Source organism: Bos grunniens, chromosome 7, assembly GCF_055505025.1.
Source record: "Bos grunniens cultivar Pamir isolate PY7600 chromosome 7, Bosgru_T2T1.0, whole genome shotgun sequence".
Taxonomy (NCBI): Eukaryota; Metazoa; Chordata; class Mammalia; order Artiodactyla; family Bovidae; genus Bos; species Bos grunniens.
In genome coordinates this window covers 59,122,215-59,129,936 of record NC_141171.1, presented here as the reverse complement: position 1 = coordinate 59,129,936, position 7,722 = coordinate 59,122,215, and positions in this window count along the sequence as shown.

Here is a 7,722-nt window from a genome sequence, read left to right as displayed (position 1 = left end):
AGCATGGAGGTTTCTTAAAAAATAAAAATAGAGCTACCACGTGATCCTGCAGTCCTGCTCCTGGGCATATATCTGGAGAAAACCATGATCTAAAAGGATACATTTACCCCATGCTCACTGCAGCACTGTTACAATAACCAAGACATGGAAGCAACTGAAATGTCCATCAAGAGATAGATAAAGAAGATATGTTACATATATATAATGGAATATTACTCAGCCGTTAAAAAGAATGAAATAATGCCATTTGTATTACCATGGATGGACCTAGACAGTGTCACACTGAGTGAAGTAAGTCAGACAGAGAAGGAGAAATATCAAATGACATCCCTCATATGTGCAATCTAAAAAGAAATGATACAAATGTACAAAACAGAAAGAGACAAATGGAACCTAATTAAACTTAAAAGCTTCTGCATATCAAAGGAAACTATTAGCAAGGTGAAAAGGCAGTCTTCAGAATGAGAGAAAATAATAGCAAATGAAGCAACTGACAAACAACTAATCTCAAAAATATACAAGCAACTCCTACAGCTCAACTCCAGAAAAATAAATGACCCAATCAAAAAATGGGCCAAAGAACTAAATAGACATTTCTCCAAAGAACACATACAGATGGCTAACAAACACATGAAAAAATGCTCAACATCACTCATTATCAGAGAAATGCAAATCAAAACCACTATGAGGTACCATTTCACACCAGTCAGAATGGCTGTGATCCAAAAGTCTACAAATAATAAATGCTGGAGAGGGTGTGGAGAAAAGGGAACCCTCTTACACTGTTGGTGGGAATGCAAACTAGTACAGCCACTGTGGAGAACAGTGTGGAGATTCCTTAAAAAACTGGAAATAGAACTGCCTTATGACCCAGCAATCCCACTGCTGGGCATACACACTGAGGAAACCAGAAGGGAAAGAGACACGTGTACCCCAGTGTTCATCGCAGCACTGTTTATAATAGCCAGGACATGGAAGCAACCTAGATGTCCATCAGCAGACGAATGGATAAGAAAGCTGTGGTACATATACACAATGGAGTATTACTCAGCCATTAAAAAGAATACATTTGAATCAGTTCTAATGAGCTGGATGAAACTGGATCCTATTATACAGAGTGAAGTAAGCCAGAAAGAAAAACACCAATACAGTATACTAACGCATATATATGGAATTTAGAAAGATGGTAACAATAACCCTGTGTACGAGACAGCAAAAGAGACACTGATGTATAGATCAGTCTTATGGACTCTGTGGGAGAGGGAGAGGGTGGGAAGATTTGGGAGAATGGCATTGAAACATGTATAATATCATGTATGAAACGAGTTGCCAATCCAGGTTCGATACACGATACTGGATGCTTGAGGCTGGTGCACTGGGACGACCCAGAGGGAAGGTATGGGGAGGGAGGAGGGAGGAGAGTTCAGGATGGGGAACACATGTATACCTGTGGCGGATTCATTTCGATATTTGGCAAAACTAATACAATATTGTAAAGTTTAAAGATAAAATAAAATTAAAAAAAAAAAAAAACAGAGACTCACAAAGCTAGAAAACAAACTTATGGTTGCTGGAAGGAAGGGATAGTTAGGGACTTTGGGAAGGTCATGTATACACTGCTATGTTTAAAATAGATAACCAACAAAGACCTGTTGTAAAGCACATGGAACTCAGCTCAATGTGGCAACCTGGATGGGAGAGGAATTTATGGGAGGATGGATACATGTATATGTATGACTGAGTTTCCTCACTGTCCACCTGAAACTACTACAGCATTGTTAATCGACCATACCCCAATACAAAATAAAAACGTTTTTAAAAAATTAAACTTTCCGAGAATCCAGAGGCTAACCCTTAATTTCTCATATTCCCTAGACTGAATCTAAACTATGAGCCACAGTCCAAGATTTTCCCAAAGTAACTGAAGATTCTCACAGATTTGCAGAGGAATTTAACACAATCATTCAAACCTATCAACCTGGTATTTCTGTCTTGCGTCAGCGAGTTTATATGCTTGTCAATGAAAGCCAGCCCAGGACTGGATGAAACTGGGAACACTCTGAAAGGTCTCTAAGAGGACATCTGGGAGACCAGACCACTAGCTTATTATAAGATTAGGCTCAGGCAATAACCGGGTGATTTTATCCAGTAAGTTTTAGGGTTTTTCCAAGTCTATTGATTGAAACAAATTTGGTGTTTGCACATAAAAGTCTGATTAATCTTGTCATGACTATTACAATCAACTTCAGATTATTTTTAAAGAAAAAATTTGGTGTCCCTTCAGACGTCAATTCCACCTAGGTAGCTTTTAACATTGTGTTAAAATGGGTTATTATGGGATGAACCAGAACCTTACCCTTCTAGGAAAAACAACCAGGATGGAATGAGAAATTATGTTCATTCCAGATTTAATTAATCTGCAAATCAGCTCTCATATGGAGAATGAGTCACCTCAAAGGAAGAGAGCTAAAATTCTCTCTTTTTTTGAAGGATTTTTTAAATTGAAATATAGCTTATTTATAATATTGTGTCAGTTTCTTGTGTAAAGTTATTAGGTTATACATATATACTTTTTCACTATAGGTTATTAGAAAATATTAAACATAGTTCCCTGTGCTAAACAGTTGGACTTTGTTTATATCTATTTTATATAGTGTAGTTTATATCTGTTAATTCCAAACTCCTAATTTATCCACCTTGTTTCTCCTTTTGTAATTCTAAATTTGTTCTCTATGTCTGAGGGTCTGCTTCTGTTTTGTAAATAAGTCATTTGTATCATAATTTGGATTCCACTTATCATAATATGGATAAGTGATACCATATGGTACTCCCCTTTCTCTGACTTCACATAATATGATCATCTCTAAGTTCATCCTTGTTGCTGCAAATGGCATTGTCTCATTATTTTTTATGCCTGATTATATATTCAGAATAATATATATATTCCTATATATATTATATAGGAATACACACACACACCACATTTTATGCATTTATCAGTACAGATACAATTCTTAATCTTCAATTTCAGCATCTTTACCTATGGCTACTTCAGCCCAGCAGGTTGAATTATATGTTCTTAGTTAGGAAGATTACCTGAAGAAGGAAAAGGCAACTCCTTCCAGTATTCTTGCCTGGGAAATCCTATGGACAGAGGAGCTTGGCGGGCTACAGTCCATGGAGTTGTGAAAAGAATCAGACACAATTTAGCAACTAAGCAACAACATAGGCTTTCACTTTAATTACGGGCAAAACTATCAATACTTTAGATAGTACATATGCTTTTGGAGCAGCTCATGGTTTTTTAATATTGTGGAAACACTATATCTTCCTAATTTTCAACAGAAATAAAATTTTAAATGGCCTCGATGTTCAAGAATTATTAAATACTGTATTTTAACCTGCTGCTTTTGCCATTATGAAGATTCCAAGGTGTTCTAAACTTGAGTCTCTGGAAGCTAAAGGAAATCACCTATTTGATGTTTCTGCAAAGAATGCTGCCCTTAAAGGGAACAACAGCAGCCAAACCTCTGCTTGGTACAAACACTATTTTCCCTAGATGATAACTTAGAAAAAATGGCTAGAGAAGCCCAAAAGTTGACCTCAGAAAAGAAATAACCAAGACTGAAAGTCAATAACTTCTGGTTTGATAAAAAGAAAAAGCTCTGGTTTGGACCAAATGACAATTCAGTCCTGCTGGAGACTGAAATTACCACTCCTCCCCCACTCTACATGCATTAAACCGTTGGTCTACTGACAGAATAATAGCATTCATGAATCAGCATTGGTAGGGAAACTGAACAAAGCTGCGAAAAGTGCCTTCCTCACTTGTCCAACTTGTCCAAAAAACAGCCCAAGGAAGCATGCTGGTGCTACTTGCTGTCATGCTAACCTGCCTAATGGACCTTTCATGGTCTGGCAAATGGGTTTCATACACCTTCCCCCATCTCATGGATACAAGTATGTTTTAGTCATGGTCTATATGCTTTCACACTGGACTGAAGCCTTCCCTTGCAAATAGGGAAGGGAATACTGCCTCTTCTGTGGTTAAAATCCTCTTAGAAAAGATTACCCCTACCTGATGAAATCCTCTTCAACTTTATAGTGTTCAAAGAACCCATTTTACAGATCAGGCATTCAACAAGTCTACATCATTCGACTGGTTTTACACTTCCACTATGCTTAATACCCTCAAATCCTTTGGCTTAGTTGAACACACTAATGTCATTATTAAGACTCAGTTGGTAAAATTTGTAAAGACTCTTCAAATACCTTGACCTAAACCTTTGCCATTGGTCCTTTTAAATCTTAGATCCCCCTTTTTTGGAACTCATGAGCTCTCACCCTTGGAGACAGTCACAGGACATGCAAGACAACTGTCCCTGCCTTTTGTGACCCATGATGTAAAAGGAAAGATACTCTACTATTACTAAGGTCTAATTGCTTCTATTAGAAATAATCATGATCTGGTGGAACAGTCTTTTCACAATGTACTCTCAGGAGGTAAAGACCTTAAATATCACACCTTGCAACCTGGAGATTTCATCTATTGGAGAAGACACTTCCAGAAAGACTCTCTTCATCCTCACTGGAAAGGGCCTTGGCAGGTCCTGCTATAACAACCCTCATGCCTCCAAATTCAAGAGAATAGACTCTTGAATTCACACCTTATGAAAGCACTGAAGCCTGACTAGACTTGCATGTCATCTGGTGACCTGAAAGTAAAGATGTCCTTGAATTAAAGCAGACAACGTTTGATGAGACCACTTTCCCAGGTTATTCAGAACAGAACCACTGGAAGTTTGTTACCAAACCTCTGCTGATGACATAATGCTTCAGATGATCTCCAATATCTATGACTTGATAACTTATGGGCTTGAGATAGAAAGTCCCTGAGAGTTCTTCCTCCTACCCCTCCTTGTCACTTGAATGTGACCTCAATAGGTTTCCAATCTTTACACCAACATGAGAAACCATGCCTCAGAAAGGTCCTTCTAGGCATGAGAGAGAAAAAGCGACTGAAAGTGGAAAAGCTGATTTGATCAGTGATGCTTCAGAGAATGATCTTGATCAAAAGGAGAAAAAGTAAGAAAAAATTGAAAGAGACATGTGTATCCCAATGTTCATCACAGCACTTTTTATAATAGCCAGGACATGGAAGCAACCTAGATGTCCATCAGCAGATGAATGGATAAGAAAGCTGTGGTACATATACACAATGGAGTATTACTCAGCCATTAAAAAGAATACATTTGAATCAGTTCTAATGAGCTGGATGAAACTGGAGCCTATTATACAGAGTGAAGTAAGCCAGAAAGAAAAACAGCAATACAGTATACTAACGCATATATATGGAATTTAGAAAGATGGTAAGGATAACCCTGTATGCAAGACAGCAAAAGAGACACAGATGTATAGAACAGTCTTTTGGACTCTGTGGGAGAGGGAGAGGGTGGGATGATTTGGGAGAATGGCATTGAAATATGTATAATATTGTATAAGAAACAAATTTCCAGTCCAGGTTCAATGCATGATACAGGATGCTTGGGGCTGGTGCACTGGGATGACCTAGAGGGATGGTATGGGGAGGGAGGTGGAAGGGGGGTTCAGGATGGGGAACACGTGTATACCCATGGCAGATTCATGTTGATGTATGGCAAAACCAATACAATATTGTAAAGTAATTAGCCTCCAATTAAAATAAATTTAAATTTAAAAATAAATAAAAATATCAATAGGAGACGAGAAGGGGGAGCTCCCATGCCCTTAAGAAGAACAAAATAGGAAGGACCTTTTTCCTGGCAAGGACTGAGCCAATGAAAAGCCATGGGTTTTTTTGTTTAGGATAGGCCTCCCAACTTCTTTCTTTAAAAGAATTTTTTTCCCTTTCTCTTCAAGGACTTGCAGTGGTTCTGGCTATAGACCCTAAATTCCAAGTCTTTCTGATCCCAAATAAACCCATTTTTGCTGGAGAAATCGCTGGAGGTCTGTTTATTTTAGGTCAACAAAGGATACTATTAAGAAAGTGAAAAGACACATACCAAATGAGAGAAAATATTTGCAAATCATACAGTCTATTCATGTTATTGTGATGCTTACATTCTAAAAGTCACTAGTGAAGTGTAAAAGTCACTCAGTTGTGTCCAACTCTTTGGAATCTCGTGGACTGCATAGAATTCTGCCTGGAATTCTCCAGGCCAGAATACTGGAGTGGGTAGCCTTTCCTTCTCCAGGGGATCTTCCCAACCCAGGGATCAAACCCAGATCTCCCACATTGCAGGTGGAATATTTTACCAGCTGAGCCACAAGGGAAGCCCACGAATACTGGAGTGGATAGCCTATCCCTTCTTCAGTGGATCTTCCCGACTCAGGAATCTAACCAAGGTCTCCTGCATTGCAGGCGGATTCTTTACCAACTGAGCTATCGGGGAAGCCCATAAAAGTCACTACAAACAATGAATTAGCAAAAATGAAATATTGCTCCTAGGTATAGACAGATAGATGGATAGAGTTTAAGATGGATACACACACACACACACACACACACACGTTTTATGTAGCGAGAAGAGACATATACAGAGAGAAGTGATCCCTTCTCTACACACGCACATATATTTGATGTATGTGTATCTTTTCTCTATATTTTTAAAAAGAGAAAACAAAGTTCATAAGAGTTTAGTGACTTGCCTGAGGTAAATTGCAGAGCTGGGAATCAACTGATAAGGGACTATTATCAGAATATATTAAGAACTATTATAACTCAACAAGAAAAAGATAAACACAATTTTTAAAATAAGGTTACGAACTTAAAAACACATTTCTCCAAAGAAGATATACAAATGGCCAACAAGAACATTAAAAAGGAGATCCACATCATTAGTTACAGGGAAATAAGAATCAAAACTTTAAGGAGGTACCTTTTTATACCAACTAGAGTGGCTATAATTTTTTTAAAAAAGAAAATAAGTTTTGGCAAAGATGTAGAAAATTTGAATCTTCACACATTGCTGACAGGAGTATAAAATGGTGCAGCCACTGCAGAAAACACTTGGCAGTTTCCTAAAACATTAAACATAAAATTACCATATGGTCCAGCAATTCCACTCCTAGGATAGATGCAAGAGAATTAAAAACAAGCATTCAAACAAAAGCTGCAGCACTATTCACAATAGCCAAAACGTGGAAACAACTCAAATGCCCATCCATAGATAAGTGGAGAAAGCAAAGTGAGATACCTATACAATGGAAATTATTCAGCCATATAAGGAATGGTATGCTGATCCATGCTACAACATGGATGAATCTCAAAAACCTTTGCTACGTGAAAGTAGATAGATACAAAAGGCCACTATGGTATTATTCCATTTATTTGAAATATTCAGAATGGGTCCATCCATAGAGACAAACAGCAGATTAGTGACTTCCAGGTCCAGGAGTCATGGAGTTGAGGAGTGACCACTTAATGGCTAAAAAGTTTCTTTGGGAGTGATGAAAATACTTTGGAAATAAATAGAGGTGATAGTTTCACTCTATAAGTACTAAATGACATTAAACTGTACAGTTTTAAATGGTTAACTTTATATTACATGAACTTTACCACAGTAAAAAAAAATAATAAATGAACCACCAAAATGTTGGAATTGAAACCAAAAGAAAAATTCCTTCTTTTTCTCAATATTGTAGCATCTGTAACATGTCAGCTCAGAAACAATCAGATGGATA